The sequence below is a fragment of the Pyrgilauda ruficollis genome, unplaced genomic scaffold (assembly GCF_017590135.1).
Source record: "Pyrgilauda ruficollis isolate IOZ18807 unplaced genomic scaffold, ASM1759013v1 scaffold29, whole genome shotgun sequence".
NCBI classification, from domain to species: domain Eukaryota; kingdom Metazoa; phylum Chordata; class Aves; order Passeriformes; family Passeridae; genus Pyrgilauda; species Pyrgilauda ruficollis.
In genome coordinates, this window is record NW_024524266.1 from 10,550,703 (window position 1) to 10,569,366 (window position 18,664).

At 39.1% G+C, this 18,664-nt stretch overlaps 1 protein-coding gene across 6 annotated transcripts in view; it reads right to left on the reverse strand.

Annotated features, from left to right (window-relative positions):
- The window catches only part of SH3KBP1 (SH3 domain containing kinase binding protein 1), a 221,733-nt gene that overhangs the window by 151,267 nt on the left and 51,802 nt on the right, over positions 1–18,664 (reverse strand). The window contains exon 1 of one of the 6 annotated variants that reach the window (XM_041472289.1): positions 2,818–2,838. The exons of the other annotated variants lie outside the window; for them this stretch is intronic. The gene's annotated coding sequence lies outside the window, so the exon portion shown is untranslated. Of the gene's footprint in view, positions 1–2,817; positions 2,839–18,664 lie in introns of those variants that run through there. 6 annotated transcript variants of the gene reach the window in all.

Here is an 18,664-nt window from a genome sequence, read left to right on the forward strand (position 1 = left end):
TTCTACTTTTATGTGTACATTTGTTCTATCAGCCTATATCGCACACCTAGTCACAATTGATTACCTGCCTTGGAAAAAGGTATGATGGAGGACCCTGTCCTTCTCCTGCACTCTAAGAAGTGTAACCATTGCTATAGTTTTGGTTTGCCCTACAGTTTTTCAAGGTAAAAAACTAAATGCAACTCAGCCACCTCCTCTGTCACATTTAAATTATAAGTGACAGCTTAGTTGGAAGACCTAATTTAAGAAAGAAAACAGGCAATTTGAATAAGGCAGAGGAGGTTGGACTTTCTTTTCTCAAAAATTCACAGTGATTTTTCCTGAGTGAAAGAGGTCAAGTTAGGAGTCACCAACATTAGATAACAAGCCAATTTTCATACAAATAAATGGAAGAAATGACATTTATCTACTCAAAAATGCAATTACAGACTATAATCAGGAGCAATATGGGCACTGGAAGTAGACACTCAAAGTATTTCAATATTCAAAGCATCAAGCCCAGAGCTGACAGGTTATATGCAGCATCATAGAGAAAACAAAAATGGTTTAATGGCAGTTTTATGCTCCCATTTTGAGAAGTAACAAGGAACACAGCATTGAAGGGTTAATTCAGAAGAGCCTGTCCTTCTCAGCTGTCGATTACTGCTGAGTGCTGGGAAAAGGACACTGGACAAGACACACCAGGACTATAGCAGCTCCTTAATTTCAAAGTGTAACCTCTGTCTCCATGCAGGGAGGATGTACTTCCACCAACATGCACTGGCTTGAGGCAAGCAGCCTGTGCTTTCTTTGGTTACCTGCAGGAGACCAAGCCTTGCAGTCCTATTACATTACCTCCCTAATGCAACCTTTATGCAAAAATGCTGTGATTATCTGAGTGTTTTCAATTATTTTGCCACCTTTTAAAAGCTGGGGCAACCCTCTGCTTTGCAAAGTGAGCTTGAAAGAAGTGAGAACTAAAATCACCATGCTATATGGAAGAGATACAATTCCTTCTGTAACACATAGGAACTTCAATTGGCACAAGAAAGGAAAACAAACATGTATTTTTAATCAAAAGTTTTGAATTTAGATTTAAATAGCTGATACCTTTTCCAGCTGCTTAAGCAACACAACAGATAACATGCAAGACATAAACCAGAACATACATATTTAAGCTTTCTTTTAAAATCAGCAGACAAATTTCTTATTCCATCATGCCAAAGCTCTTAAAGCATACATGTAGAAGTCAATGGGAGAGCCCTGCCCTTTTCCCTTCCACAAGGTAGTAATTGGAATGTTCCTCTATGCCCAAAGAGAGCCATGTTCCAGAAGCAGGAATCTCTGTACTGTATTGGCTGTAATATGGAGCTCCAAAAGCTCTTCTGCTGGTCTTCAAGGTATCCACAAGACCCAATTACTCATGCAAGAAGTTTGCATGAGTAGGCTAGGAGTCCACTCAGGAGTTTTTGCAGGGTTTTTTAAAAGTCTTTATTACTAGTTATGGAGGTTTAGATTCCACATTGCAAAAAAAAAAAAAAAAATCTAAATCCACTAGGAAATGCACTCTAAGCTTTCCTACTGCACTAGGAGTGGAGCTGCAGAGACAATCAAACTGCAAACACAGACCCAGGAACCCAATCCTACAGCTTAAAAAATGTGCTGAATTGGTGAAAGGCTGCCAGACAGCCGGGATCATTGTGAGCTGCCACGGTTACTAGCTGGGGTTTAACTCTGCAGGCTCTAAACACCACCATGTAGAGAACCAGCTATAGAGTTAATTAGCTACAGAGAAAGGAAAAACTTGTGTGGCAGAAGAGGAATGTCATAGGGACAGTCATCCGCAGCTTAACCATATGGACTTTCCATAACCCTTTCAAAACGAGCATAGAAGATATCAAAGTTATGGCCCATCCTTTCAGTTCTTAAGATCTATTTCAGGATATTATCTCCAGCTTTTCAATCTCCAGACCCCCAATTACTCTACTTCAAATAATTTCTGAGGCACAACAAGGTACATCTCACTGCCTTTGCTTCACACTCCTGTCAGCACATCTGACAAATGCTTTAATAAAATTAAAAAAGAGGGGAGAGGGGGAGCTAAAACTAAAAATAGGTGAAGGTGGAGTTAAACAAAGTGAAGATAATCATATTTTCAAGAAAGGCTCATGTAAAAATAACACAAGAAGAAATATCAAATATTTTAAAAGGTCAACCAACAGAAAATGGATTTCATCACTTATGTTCTTCACTATTAACTCATCACAGCTTTGACAAATCCTGCTCAGCTACATCACTTCTGAGACCTTTGCAGTTAACATGAGGCTGCCTCAGGACGGCCTCCTCCTCCTCCTCCTTCTCCTCCTCCTTTTAAATTATTTTCAGAAATACCATACAGTATGCCTAATAGGTGAATCACAGATTCCTTCTACATGCTCTCAAAGCCAGGCAAATTAATTTTCTTCAGAGTAATCAATCTCAGTAAGTAAGCAGACAACTCCAAATGTAATTTTCACATTTTAAGTAAAAATTATGAAAATAGCTTTCTTAAGATTGGGTAAGATATGTATAAGTACATTTCATTACTACAAATAAGGAATAGAGCAACCTCTTCTTCAAAATAAAAAAAAAAATTTTAAGTCTTTTTTTTTTTTTTTTTAAGTTATATGAATGTGCCAAGACTACAAAAGAAATAAGGAAAAATGACACAGCTTAAGTAGTTTATCTCTTCCCTACTACATGTCCTGCTAGTGCAGGACAGTGCTCCCATACAACCACAGCCACGAATTCTTCACTCAAAGCCTAGCAGGACAAAACCACAAACACATGCTAGCGCACCTGAGCTCTCCAACAGCCTCGCACACCAATCCGGTAGGAAAAGGAAAGGAAAGGAAAGGAAAGGAAAGGAAAGGAAAGGAAAGGAAAGGAAAGGAAAGGAAAGGGAGGAAAGGAAAGGGAAAAGGAAAAGGAAGAGAAAACCACCTCACCTGTCATTCCAGCACCACCAGAGTCCACAGAATGAGGAATAAGGGTACAATAAGGGTACATTGTAATTCTTTCAGTTATATGTACATAACATAACTTGATATTGCTATTTTGCAACTTACAATGGTTACATGTTGTTTTATTTTTAAATACACTGTTTTCTTTTTAAATACGCTGTCCCTCTACCTAGTAGTATACCCTAGAATTACCATACTAGGTTATAGCATCAGTCTATTCCACTCAAAAGATGCAGTGCTGACACAGTTATAGAGCGGGCACAGCTCCCGCTGCTGCCCCGGGTCCGAGCGCCCCGGGATCCCTGCCGGGGCTCCGCGCCGGGGCTGCCACCGGGGCGAGCGGCATGTGAACGGGAATGTGAGCGCAGGGCAGAAATCATTCTGTGAACACTGATTCCACAGAGATACCAGCCTCCCTAACAAACTGTGAGCCTGCTAACAAACTGGTTTCTGGCCAAACTCCGGCCTTTTGCACAGACACCCCCTTCCAAACACCAGTGAGACTAGAAGAAAAGTTTTAGTAAAGGTGACATGTGTGTGTCTTGTGTTCACATTAGCTGCTATGCGGAAAGGAAAGGAAAGGAAAGGAAAGGAAAGGAAAGGAAAGGAAAGGAAAGGAAAGGAAAGGAAAGGAAAGGGAGGAAAGGAAAGGGAAAAGGAAAAGGAAGAGAAAACCACCTCACCTGTCATTCCAGCACCACCAGAGTCCACAGAATGAGGAATAAGGGTACAATAAGGGTACATTGTAATTCTTTCAGTTATATGTACATAACATAACTTGATATTGCTATTTTGCAACTTACAATGGTTACATGTTGTTTTATTTTTAAATACACTGTTTTCTTTTTAAATACGCTGTCCCTCTACCTAGTAGTATACCCTAGAATTACCATACTAGGTTATAGCATCAGTCTATTCCACTCAAAAGATGCAGTGCTGACACAGTTATATTGGATTTGTTTGGGTTTTTTTTTTTTTCCAATTGAAATGTTAGGCTAAGATTCCATATGGATACAAAGAATTTTTCCTAAGTGTCTGTTCTTACTAAGATGCGTCATCAGATCACACCTCAGCTGGACTATGGCAAGAGTAACTCCTCTCCCTCCCAGACCCAGATTCTCCATTCCTTATGCTGAGCCCTCTGTGGAGGAGTTTACATACCCTGTATTAAATGGCAAAATAGGGTGGCACAGGCCATTGAAGAAGAACTAAAGGAACATGGGGGATTTAGACCTCTTTTGTCTCAGAACCAGACTGGGGGGGCCGGGGGTGAAGGGGAACTGTAGGAGATGACAAACATTGCCAGGCTCCTGAGAGAAATTGTAAGAACATGGAAACAACAATAATGTGTATTTTCATGAGCAGTAAGAGAACAACCACAGATTGTGAAACAACCCTGAAGCACTTTGTTATGGTGATTCAGACTCATTCACCAGCTCACGGGAAAAACAAGCATCCTATCACCACCAGCAAAGAGCAATCACTTCCCACCTCCTCACCCCAGGCAGTTTGCACCATTTTCTTTTAATAATATGCAGAGGTTTTCAGAGGGAGCCCATTCCAAGTCCAACTGAAGGATCCAGCAGTGACAATCCTTGTTGAATGAACACACCCTTCAGGACCTTGCTATTCCCAGGTCAGACAGCATGTCAGCTAGAGAGGAAAAGAATATTAAAAATAAAAACATCCCTTCATTTCCCAAGAGGAAGCCCTCATAATGAAAAGGCTTAGAGTGATCCCTAAGTCCCCTTTCCACAGCACTCCTTGTGATGTGCTCAAATAGGTGAATCCTTATATTAGACTCCACACTTTCGAGAAACAAAAAAAAATTCACAACATGGAAAGAAATTTTTCAACTGTGAAACCAAGTATGTTTACTTTTTGATTACCTTTAACAATCTTTAACAGAAACAATTTTGGTTTTATTTGAAATTAAAACTATTTCATTTCATAACAGAGAACAGCTACCAGAGCATACAAAAATTCCTGATTTTAGCTTTCATTGCTTTTACTGCTATTCATAACATCTTTAAACTGTCTGCACCAAGGAATAAATTCAAGCAGGATATTTTTAATGCACTTACTTCCCTCATAAGCTGTGTGCTTCTAAATCTATTTAGTGGGCTCTGTAACAGTACAGATTTTGTAAGGGTGGCTCAGTACTATCCCTGCCAAGCAATAAGCATATATTTCAGTCAATACTGTATCTATTTGTTGATTATTTTTTTCTTATGACATATAAGGAAATACACTCTGCTCTTTTGTGATTTTTTTTTTTTCTTCCAGGAAAAAAAACGTAACCCAGTACTAACAACATTTACATTTCAAGCTGGAGCCCTGGTATTCAAGAGCTAACAGTTGAATATATACATGATGCTGCACAAACTGGGGATATAAATCTACATTATGAACAGGACAAGCAGTACAATATTTTCAGGAAATAAACTTTTAATTCACATCAGCCAACTGTACAAATATAAGATTAATCAAATGTAGAGCAAATAATTATTAATCAAATACATGGTACACTTTGGCACATGGACACAAATCATACATAGAGGTAAGTATGCCTCACTAATAATAAGTTTTATACCAGATAATTTAGATTTTCAGCTAAAAATACAAATTATCTTTAATTGTTTGTTGATATTTATTTCAAGCATCTTGGATGAAAACAAGGCTATAAAATTTGGCTCAGGTAGCAATTAAAATTTTATGACTTTTAAATATCTTGCTCAAATTAAAAATAGGGAAATGATTATTTTGTACAAAAACATACTTTCCTTGATTCTGATTTGCTTAAAGCTATACTTTAAATTACAAGTTCAACAACAAAACTGACCTACTTTTGTCTTCTTGAAAATGTAACTTACACTGTACAAATTTCACAGGACCCCTCTACTACTCTCCATTATTGCAAATAATTTCCTATTATAAAACCTGTATTCATCTAGGTAATATCTTGACAATTCTTTTTAAAATCTATATTACAAAATACTTGATATTTTAGGAAAGCAATATCAAGATCTCCATTTATTTCTAACAAGAACCTGCTTCTGGGGGTGGGAAACTTAGGACAAAGTAGCTTTAACTATTCTAAAATCCTAAACTTTGGAAAAACACAAGCTTTAACATGTCATACCTTTAAATATTACCATGGGTAATATTTATACAAGGAATATGCTTTGATTAAAAAATCTCAAAATATGGTAAAAATAATTATTTAAAAAATTTTTTAAAAAAGTACACAACTGACAGATTTAGTAATAGTTGTTAGGATCTCCATGGATTTCATTGTGGATTTCATACTGCCACACATGCTGGGATGCTCAAGTGTACTCACTGAAGGCTGTGAGCAGGAGAGCAGAAATCCCCTTGGTGGTGCCAGGTGCAGAAATTGGCTCCAAGCCCCAGCCCTGTGCTCCCAACAGCCCCTGGCAGTGCCACAGCAAGAGGGAATCACCAAACATCATGCTGGAAGAGCAAAAGTACTGGGGGAGGAAGAGCATTTATATTGAAATAAGGACCTAGATCAAAACCTTGTTGGGGAAGCAAACAAGGATGAAGCAGAGCAAATTCAGTGGGATAACATGAGGTGAAAGAATGGGGAGAGGGAAAGGAAATACAGAGCCAGGGGAAAGAGGAGGAGGCCTGGGATGGCTGGAAAAAATAAGACAAGCGTAAGAATTCCCAGAGGTGGGAGCGAGGAAGGAGCAGTCATACCTGACAAGGAATTGAACATATGGGAAGGGCTGAAAGAGTAGAAAGAGCCAGGAGGAAGAGGGGGAAAGCAGCTGAAACCAGATAAGAAGTCTGAATAAGAAAACTGAAGAGACTGAAGTAAGGCAGGAGCCTTGTGAAAAATTGTGGGCTACCATGTAAATAACCCAGTACCAAGGCTTTGCTGAAGTGCTGCACACAGTTCTGCAGGAAAGGACTAACCACACTCAAGGAGGCAAAGCAAAGGGCTGGATCAATCAGTGGAAAGGACACTTGAAAGGGGAAATCAAAAGAGTTTGGCCTTTTTGATACATTGAAAATATGTGTGATTATTTTCTAAAAATACATCAGAGGGGAAGGAATAGTAAAATAACAGGAAGAGGAGGAACTTTTTAATCAGAAATACAAGTCATGAGAATAAATGAGCTAAGATCTCCCAGGAATAATTTTATGCTAAACAACTGAGGAAGTTATGTGTTATTTGTAGCACAGTTTTTTGGTGGTTGTTTTTTGCTTGGTTGGGGTTTGTTTTTTTAAATCATAACAGCAGTATCTTCAATAATATCTAAAAAGAAGAAAAATAATGTGCCTTTTTTTAGATGCACAAAACCCGCAAAGCCAAAACCCTCCCTCTAAAAAAAAAACCCTCCACCAACACCTTTCAATCCTTCAGAGTGGAACTTGCTGTGCTGATGAGATGAGGTCTCAGAGCTGTGCAAGAGCAGCAGAATACTCACCCAGAGGCTCTGCCAGACAGGGTTCTAAGCTGGGGCTGCCTTTCTTCTCCCCCCAAACAGCACCAGAGCTTGTAACGTGCTCCACTCAAAAATCACACGTGGTTCTGCTCTCTGCCAGCTTCACTTTTAGCCTCTTAATTTCCAATGGCTACAGCCAAAACCAGGGAGCCAACAAAACACGGTTTACTGAGACCAGCACACAAAGACAGCTTTTTGTTTTGTTTTGTTTTTAAGCTCTGTACTCTGTCTGACTTTGAAACGTCTGTAATGCTTTTCTGACCTCTGTGTACAATTCCTCCACAGCTGAAGGAAAGCAGCATGAAAGGAATGATTTTTGCACTATAGAAATGTATTCTGCTGAAAACCCTGTAAACTGTAACAACAGCAGTTCTGGGTCTATTCTGGGATACAGTGCAAGTCAAACGTAACACACATGCACATCATCTACTTTGACAAAAGGCTTTGTTCTGTTTTTAACTGCTATTTAATCAGCATCCCACTCACATTTAGAGTAGATCTACTCAGACTTAAGGGTGAAGCCCTGTTTCCATTAAATTAAATGGGAATTATAGTATTGAGTGGAGACCGGAATTTTACTCCGGTAAAACATTTACCCTGGAACTACAGAATGCAGTAGTTAAATTGTTTAATCTTTCCATTCAGGAGAAAAAATGATACAATATACCACAACTGAAAACATTTCATTTTTACTTAACCAAAGTGATTCCAAAACAACTAGACTTCCCTTAAGCAAAATTATATAGAAATTAACTACAAGAAATTAATCTCTTTTTTGCTATGAGGAAAAAGACACACTGGCCCCACAAAAGAGAACTCCACAAAACAACTGGTTAATAGTATGTTTCATTCAGTAGTTCCTGGGCACACTTCTAGTGAAAAAAGGCACAAAGCCATTTCACTGTTAAGTCTGGCATTTTGTGGGTAGGATAGCAATGAATACTTTTAATTTGCATAATTACTTTCAAAAAGTCTTCTTTATAGGACCTCTAATAAATATTTAAATGCGAGCAAAAACTCCAGCTAATCCATCTCCCAAGACAAGCAGACTCCAGGCCACCCACATATCTATAATCCTTTTTGCCCTAACTCTTGACACCCAGGATATTTTTTGTTATTTATGCATAAAGAAAAAAAAAAAAAAGAAAAAAAAAAGAAAAAAAACCCAAAAACAATAAAACAAACAACTTCCTTCCTGTTAAAGTCACATTGTTTACAGATGTCCTGCAATCACAAACATAGGGCTTCAGCTGTGATCATACCCACACCTCAGAGGTTTTGTTCAAAACTGATTATTCCTTTCTTTCTCCTGCTAAGAGAATTCTGAAAGCATGACCCTCTCTTAACCAGTTGTTTTGCCCACCTGCACATACAGGCACAGTGACAGAGGCTACCCCAAACTCATGTCTTTAGATCAGTACTAACTTTCACCTGTCATGAAACCCTTCCCATACATCACAGTCCCCATTCTTCCACAAAGGCCGGCAGTGGGAGAATGCAGGAGGCCAAGAGCACACAGAAAGACGCCTCTCCCACAGGGCAGCTTCCACCTCTGGCATCAGCACTCTGAAACCAGATCAGCAACAGCAATGGAAGTGCCTGAGTAAGAACATCCGATCACAGGGAAAGGACTGCTTAGAGTCCTCCAAACATTCCAAATGAGACTAAATCCTTCAAAATGCACCACAAGATCCTATGCCCCAGCAAGAATTCTTTAGCATCTACTGTCTGTTTCTCTGTCCTCACTTTCTGAAAGCCATTCCTATGCTAAAAGACATGCCTGCCTAAAATCATCCTAAGTTGTTGGCTTCCCCCAAACCTTCTTTGTTTGAAAGCATTATTTTCCAGTTGCTGCAGCACACCATTGCCCAGGTTTTAGTATAGTTTCGTGTCTTCAACACTGTGAAACATCCCCGCCAAAATTTTTTTTAAAAAAACCACCAAAACCCCCTCGCCCTCCAAAAAGAACAAACAAAAAAACCAACCCAGATGGAATTCAGATTATCAAATGCTACAAAACGCCCTTTCCCCCCAGTAAATGCTGAGAAGTAAGTGCACTCAAACTAATTATCAAGACATGCTTCCCCATGTCAATAAAATTAGTTTGATTTTTTACTAGACTATTATGACTAGAAAGAATAGAAAGCATGCCTTTCTAAAAAGTACAGTTCAGTTTAAAACACAGCTGAAAGCTTCAAATCTAATTGTAGTTTTATCTTTGTCTGCATTAACTCCTAAGTGGTGCACTGCTTTTTAAGAAACTATGAAAAGATGTACCATGTAGGTAAATTAATAAAAGAAAATTAAAAATCACAGTATATTACATTCAGATTCAGTGAGAATCAGAGTTTGCCCTCTTGTACAGATATTTGCTGTAACACAAAGCAGCATTCAACCATTCCATCTCTTCTGTGATAAACACAAGGCTGTACTTTCAAGTTCTCACTGTGGGTTTGATTCAAACCGCTCTGGGTTCAGCGCTCACTGGCAGCTCACCCTGAGCAGAGCTGTCTGCAGGTAACCACCCTGGGCAGCCTACAGGCTGTTGCTCAATGGAGTGGTTTCTCTACAGCACAAGAGAGGGAGAGGGAGGAGGAAGTGAGAAAGGGAAGAAGCAAAGACAAAGACTTCTCATGGGTAGCAAATGGTAAGATAACGCTCTCAGAAAGTTTCTACAAACTTCCGAAGCAATCTGAAGAAACTTTAGTTTGTCCAGAAGTGCTGAGGGGCCAAGTAACCATGGCAGGCAGTGCTCACCAGCACCCCACCAGGGTCACCATGAAGCAAATCCCAGCAGGCCAAGCTCATAACTTCAAGTAAGGCAACAGGAGGACAAGAACACTCCAGGCACACTTATCCTCTGCCTACCAGCACTGTTGCAGCACTGGACCTTTGAGAACACTGCCCTGGACACATAGATGCAGGCAGGCAGCATCTATGGCTGGCAGGATCCAAGCCATTCCATTTAAATACTGAAATCCAAGTTAGATTTCCTGTGGCAACACCCAGACATGCTGTCTGAGATTCCTGGAACCCCTCAGACCTTCAAATCACCCGGCTGCAGCTAGATCCCTATCCTATCAATCTGAAATGCGTATTATTTCCCTAAATGCCAGTGAGAAAAGGTATTCCTCTCACACGAACCTCATTCATTAGCTGTCAATGATAGTGATTACAAAAGGCTAGTCAAGGAGTCTCATTCATACCAACCACACACAGCACGGACAATCATTTTACAAAGATGCTTGTACAGCTTAAGCTGTTGTGTTTGTTTCAGTACGTGAAGTGGTTAGTGCACAGCAGTAGTAAAACTAGGCAAAGGCATTTCTTACAGGAAATTTCATCCCAAAGACCAGCTGTCACAAGTATGGTTAGAGACCATAATAGTTAGAGACATCATATTCTTCTTGAGAAATCTACAGATTACCCTTCTCTTTCCTCTTGCTTCCACCATGGCAGACTTTAGACAGAACTGGCATTAAAAGCCAGTCAACAGGCAAGACTATGTTGATTTCTACTTTTATCTTTCATGTGTTTATCATTTGTTTGAATCTTTATATCCCTTTATCCAGTTTCTTGTTGAAAGATTTGTAGTTTGTTGGATTTGCATTTAGAGAAAAACAGTGAATAATACAAAGAAATCTCTTGGCTCCCTTCACACCAAGGGATGAGGTCATAGGGCTGTTGACAATTATTTTTAAACAATCAACCTTTCATTCAGTGATGTGATTGTGCACATTCACACAGCTTGATGAAACACAGGCTTGCTCCTATCTAGAGCTCAGGATTGCAGCCATGATATCAAGTTTTAATTTTCCAGGGCTGGAAACATTTTCTAACAATCTCACAGACCAAAAAGAGATGCCGTCTTCCTTAGTACTTAATTCCCAAACTTGCACCATTATTTCCCAGCCCTCCTATGCTCTAAAAATGTGACTTTTAACAGATGATTCACTAAAAATATAATTTTTTCTAAATTCTTTTCATTGATGGTAAGCTTCAGTACTCTGATCATTTCTACAAGACAGCCTCTCCAGCTGCCTTTCCATTGCTCCCCCTTAGTCTCAGGAGCTCAGGCATCGGCTACAGTGACTTTCTGCGGCACCGCAGAGGGAGGGAGAGAGGACGGTGATTCATCTGTGTCTCCAACCAGATCTCTGAAGAGGAGCTTCTGCCTGAACATGAGCAAGAGAACAGTCATTTTAAAAACAAGAAACCTTCAACTCTTACTCCTTCAGCTGCTACTTGGGAGTCAATAAAAAAAGAAGTGGCAAACGAACAGAGTAACTGTCTGAGCTCCTCAAACACAGATTAAAGCAGCCACGTTGGGGGAGAAGCTGTGCCAAAATTGTTTGAGGTGTCCAAGATCCTGAAAGGGCTGTGTCTACCCAAGGAGTTGATAACACATCTTACACCTAGATTTTGGCATGGTCTCTGACACACCCATCAAAGGAAGGTTTAGGAGCAGCTGAATGTTTAGGAGTGCATATGTTTGCCACTTCTGTGCAACCCCAACAGTCCAAAAGAAGGAAGAGGGAAACAGGTGACTTCCAGGGTTTGTGATGTTTCTCAATGAGTAAGGGCAATTTCATAAACAGTAGCACAAAATCTCCAAAATCTCTTGTGCATTTCAAGATGTTTTCTTCACAGTTTTAAGGAGTTTCAAAACAAGGAAAAGTAAATCCACAATACTGCATGCTAATTGCTAGTAATTTTCCATGTTCTACCAAATTAGAAGGGAAAGGATATTCTACTTCATTGCTCCCTTCTAATTAGTGCATTATGATCCACAGGCTTCTCCATCAGTATCTTGTCTTCCTTTGTCCCAGGGAAAAGAAACTTTATACCTGGTTTCTCATGTGCTAAAATTTGCACCAAAGGCATGACCTGAAAGTACAGCTTCTAGTTTTAGGACAGTGGCATAGTGCACAAGCACACAAATTTTCTTTATAATTCAGTTTGAATTTTTGGGCTGGAAATCTTTTCAGAAGTCTGAATGCCAGCAACTGCTTCCCAGGCCTGATAAAGCAGTGCCCACTAGAGATCTGCTCCTCCAGTACCATTGGCGACCAGACTCCTCAGAGTGCAGGTGCAGAAAAGATGCCGTGGCTCCACCACACAAGAAGGAGCCCTGGAAAGTGCTGACACAGACACAGCCCAGTGCCCAGCACATCCCACAGTGATCAGGAACAGGACAACAAGTGAGGCTGCTAAGCCTGGGTTTGGAACAAATTCCCAGGAACCCCCTGGAGACCTGGAACACATTCAGACCCAAAAAGTGCAAGATAACTTGCTGCCATTTTGCAATGGGGATAAACTTCATAAAAACATTTTTTTAATAACTACAAAAATTCAGGTTCATTGTTAAAAACAACAGAAACCCGTATTCCTGCTTTGTACCCATGCTGTGTTCCTGCTAATACAGACAGATACTTCCTCTGAAAAAAAACCAACTGCTCTGGTACCTGAGAAGGATTTTGTTCAAGAAATATAATAAATCCCTAGCATCTCTGCAAAGATGCAAAAGCTCATTCCTGAAAGTGTAAAAAGAAAAAAAAAAAAAATTAAGATAATGATACACTGTTATATGGTTAAAAATTCCAACAGCATTTCAGGAATTAATGAAAAAATTTTCCTAACACTTCCACTCATTTCTTTTAACATTGGTAAGAAAAATCCATGCAGCATAAGACAGTATAAATCCATTGAGACAAACATTCCCTGAGGTATGTACTGCATAATAGCTGTAGTAGAAGCTATGCCAGTAACTAATTAAACTTATGCCTCGGGCTTTAGTGATGTCAGTTCATCCCTTCCAAATTTATTCTGTTTTTAAAGAGCAAGTAGATAATTTTCTCCATGAATTCTATAATTTTTTAAAAATTAAAAATTCATTACTTAGGACCTTTTAAAGTAGAAATACACTGTGGAAAAAATGTGTTTGATATGATAGGCTATCATATTTGAATAACCATGGTAAAATGCCCTTGTGAATCAGGCGGTCAGCCCATCCAGGAATGTGGAAACTCCTTTCTTCCTGACAAGAAATGAATGGGTACAGAAAGGAACTTTGCTCTTGGCAAAGGCAGCTTCTAAAAGCTCCAACAAAAAACCAGGTGCTCATCCAAGATGCTAATTTTCGCACTATATGAGGACTCTTACCTCAAGAGTTTTCATTACATTGAGGCATTTTTGGGCTGTAAAAGTCCTCAAGGCTGGGTTATTTGTGACAGTAAACTACAACAATAGTTACTCTTCCAATTTCAGTAGAATGGCTATAAGACTATGTAGAAATAGCTTCTGCAATAAACTTTTGCAGCCTTTAGCTCACCCTTGTTGCTTCTGTCAGCATCTTCTCATGAAAAGTGGACAGTCAAGTCAGTTCTTCCCATGGTTCTTGTTACAAGATTTGCAAGAAGGCAGCAAAATTATGACAGTACCTCTCTTTTTAATTGCATCAGAATTCAGATTCAGTGTCTTCATAGCTATTGGTAAATTCCAATTGATGCAATTCTGCTTTAATGGGCAAAGTAACTTCCATATTAAGCAGAAGTTCTAGTTCACCCTCAAGTTCCACAAAGCTAACAGAGCCCTCTGATCACACTTCTTGCATAACCATTTTAGGGACATTAGGTTCACACAAACATGTTATTTGAATCAGTCATGTATTACCAAAAAGAAAAAAAATGTATACCTGAAGCTCAAATCAGAAACATATTGTCATTAGCTGGCTTTGCTTTTGGCATGCTACTCTGAAAACACAACTGCACGTTACTTCTCCTTGCATCAGATCATGCTTGAATTTATGCAAACATTGTGTAAGTGGTCCAGCTTCACAAAAAACGAAACTGCTGTTTGCCATCTGCACTGGTAGTGTTGTACTGCACAACATTAAGCTTTATTTAGCATTGTTTATGCTCAAAGTGTCCCCAAGCAGTATTGATGAGACTGGTAAAGTGCTGGTGTCAGAGAAGCCATGACAGCAGCCATTAAAGAGCTTACAGAAGTTCAGAGTGCATGTTCTTCTTGAAGGTTCAGCCCTATTTTACTGTGAGCAAATATTAGAGGTGTCACTAAGTTTTACAGGCAAAGGGATGTAAATGCATGAACAATTTTAAATAATGTGGTCATTAATTAGATATTAACCAGGTATTCAGGAGAAAGAAAGGTTCATGCAGGTGTTCAGTTCTTAATGTGCTGAGTACTAACAGCCCTAAGGCCTGAAGTTATTATAATCAACTGCAGAAGGAAGACATGCTGAGCTGCTCTAGCAGGAATTCATCAGCATGAACAAGAACTGCCTCCTGTACATTCCAGGGTACTGTTTGCAGAGATCCCAAACACAAGAAATCACAGCTGACTCTGATCTTTAGATGCAGCCAAGAAAGATGGTCTAAATACCTACTTGCCACCCAGAGGGAAAGAGACTTCAGCATGACACTCAGCCTCTGCAAAGGTAATAGATGCAAAGGCTACCTTCTGCCTCCTCACCTTAATGCAGCAAAGCAAATCTACCTGATTCAACTTCTAAGATTTTGTCCTTAGACAATTAGAATTATTTCTTATTAATATCATTTAAAAGAGTGAGGTTTCAAGAAAGAAAAAGACAATAAACCAACTCCATAGGGGTGTAATTTTAAGTGTCAACATTGGTCTATGCAGTTTGCAGTTTTTTCTGCTTCTCCTTAGAGACTGTGAAAAAACTCATAGTATGGTTTGGAGATAGATAAGACACACACACATGTACAACGTTAAATATTAAAATATTCAAACAACAGTGTAAATTGAAGAATATGCACTTTATGATTAGCAATAGGCAGTGCAATCCAAAGGGAGCCATAAATTAGACTGCATGAGCTTTGGATCAAATCCATGAAGGTAACACTGCAAACAACCAATAGGGAAAGATTTCATAAAACAAAGATATGTAAAGTAACTGCTGGTGAGTATCTGTCAAAAGTGAACCCCCAAAACCAAAAAGAAAATCAAATAAATTGATTTTGATTACACAGTTTAGTGCAGTTTTAAAGGAGGCTAACTGGGAGGAATCAATATAAAGACACCACGGCAAATTTGAAAACACAAGATAAAAATTTATTACAAACACAGATGTCTGTCTTCGCCAGTACATAGTGTCACAGGATTTTTAAATCCAAGAACTCATCACTGCTTGTTTTAAACCTTGGTAATCTCAGTACAAATAGACTGAGGGCCTTTTGGGGTGGCTCCCAAGAGCCATTCTGCTCCACCTTGGGGTTCCAGTTCTTAACTTCTCATGAATTCCATCAACTTTTACTTGTCTTGTCCCTCATCTTTATAACAAACCTCTGTGAAACAGGTGCAGTAGAGATGTTTACAGACAGTGATTATGGTCTGCAGAGAAAGCCATGGGGGCATGCTTAGTAGCAGGGTGATAACTGAGGAAGAAAATTGAAGAAAAAACACCTAAAAAAAGAAAAACAAACAACCCAAAAAACCCAAACCCAAAAACCCAGAAGGAATCACAGCAGAGCTGGTATGCTGCACTTGAACATTACTCTGCATTTCCTCCAGTGCACTTTCATCTTAGTGTTGTCTGAGTTTTTTTAACTACATTTACATTTTCAACACACTACCCTGGGTCACAGTGCCCTATTCAAGCCTTTTAACCCCAACCCACAGCTTCACTTCCTTTGAATTACCCTTCTTAAAGTCAGACCTTGTTAGCAATTCCACAGATGTTTTTACTCTGGACACTGTTCTTTTCCATCCTTTTATTTCTTTATTTTTATCTGTTTTAACAGAGGTCATCAGTTTTAACTCTTCAGAACAGCAAACATGGCCCAGCCATTACAATCTTCTCCCTTAACTGCTTTATCATAATTTCACTGTTCCTCTATTTCCCTAAATTAAGCCTAATATCAACCTAATACCAGTTTCTCACAAGTTTGTCCTAGAGAGGCAAATATTCTATTTCTAAATGTATTCTAGACAATTTTCTATCCTGGCTGGCCTCTGCCAGGCATATGAACTCAGGCATAAAATTCTACTGCAAGATTTTGTGCTTTTTGTACTTCTCTCACACAGGTACAATGTGTTTAGAATATGCCTACTGAAAATAATTTTTACTTCAAGACAGAATGGGCTGCTCAAACACCCTGTTCTGAAAACATCCAGTTCATACAAAGCTTCTGTCTTAGCAGAGCCCTCCATGAATGACAGAAGAAGAGTGTGATTCATTTGGCAGCTAAATTATTTAAATAGTTCTACAATGGCCCCATATACATCACAACTTCTTTTTTTTTTCCACAGTAATTTTTCTTTTCCTTTTCACTCAATCATTTTTTCTCTGAATTATTAAACCCTTCTTTCCCCCCTTTGTGCAGTTTGGGAATTCTATGGCTGTAAGAACTCATAAGAGAAGGTTATATTTAGCAGTAAAAGAAAGGGTTGTAGGGAAAACACAGCTCTACAGAAATGTGAAATGGAGGCTATTTCAGGTAAGTGAAAAACCCAACACTCATTCCATGTACAACTTCTTCAACAAAACTCATCCCAGTCAGCATCCTGCTTTACCAGACAGCACACAGGTGGTTCTCTGGCTGACAGATAAAGTCCACAAATTAACACACACTCTTATTCACAGGCAAGCTAGTAAAAAGCCTTTTTGGAGAAAAGGCCAAACTGTATGTGTAGCAGCTAAGGAGAGAAAAGCAATCCCAATGACATGAAAAAATTCAAACCAATCATTAGTTTACAGCTCAAAAAACCCCCAGTCTTATAATGAGATGAGTTTCAGAGACAGTTTAAGCAATTCCGAGTAGCTAGAGAAAGATATTAAAAATTGCTGTTATTTTCAGAAGACCCCACAGACTTTGCTTCTCTCGTAGTTTTGAGTCCATTTGAAAATACAGGCCCATGAATTGCTTCACAGATTACTGAAAATGAGAGAAAAAACTATTAAATGAATAATGGATGAGTCAAACTCAATACAGGGTGCAATACTGAAGTTTAATCTGGGTTCCTATGTATCACTCTTTGTCATGTCATGTCTGTCCAGCCTGCACTGTAAAATAAAACACAGAGAAGTGCTGCTTGTACTATGAGGAGAATGAAAACCTACCTTACCACACTTTCTCAAGCACAGAAAAGACCTTTCAAGGACAAAGAGCAAACAGGTTTGATTAAATACCATGGGGGAAAAACCAAAAAGTCATCTTAACTCACAAGATGAGGAGAAAGTATAAGGGAACATTTCTAACCACGAGAGCAAAGAGATTCTTGAGCAGCATTTGCTGGGCACAGCAACAACCCAATGAATCTTCATAAATGTGAAACATGGAGCCTACAAGAGTAAGGGGAGGTCTAAGAGATGTTTTCCAAACTCATGCCATGCCCTTGCTCTCTCATTCCTACACCGACCCATACAAAGACACTTACACACACGTTAAGCAGTTACCTCACCCCTCACCTCTCTGAGTAATTTGAAGATATTCAGAGTAACATCTTCATTAATAGTCTGATATTTTTATTCCTTTGTTTGCAAGTTTTCTCAGCAGTTATCTTTAATTACTCTTCTTCCCCCAGACTATTTTACATCAGACAAGTCCTGAATTTGTATTGCTGCCTTTCACAGAATATGGATGCTCTCTGTAGATGCCTACTTTCATGAAGGGTTACTTACAACTTATAATAAATTAACAGCTCACCTCTTCACAGTTAAAGGTCACTTCAGAAATTGTGGCATGTGGGAAAAATAATGAGGGAGGAAAAGGGATGCACATTAAAGTATAGCCTGAAGAAAGCTAGATTTTGTTTAAAAAAAAATCAACTAGAGGCATAGTTCACTCAGCCCATTCAAATGCTTTAGGAATCATAATTTCATAATGTTACTAAAACCTCCTTCTTCATTCTTGGCATACGTGCATGTGTGTGTGTAGGCATATTTTTAATTGCAGTGTGAAAAATGTTGCTCATTGAAAGAAAAAGCATGTAGTTATAATTAGAAGTGGAAACTATAACCAACACTTAACTTGATTATACAGAAAAGGCATTGCTTACTGCCAAGATAGAGCCTCTAGGTGTCTTGTAGTTCTACTAACTCTCCTGTTCACTGCTCCATAGCTGAGTGATCCCTATTGAGCCAAAGTACTGTGATCCAACTAATTGCTTTTACAGGCTGACAGAATGGCCAAGGCAGGAAGGCAGCTCTGCAGATTGCTCAGCCCA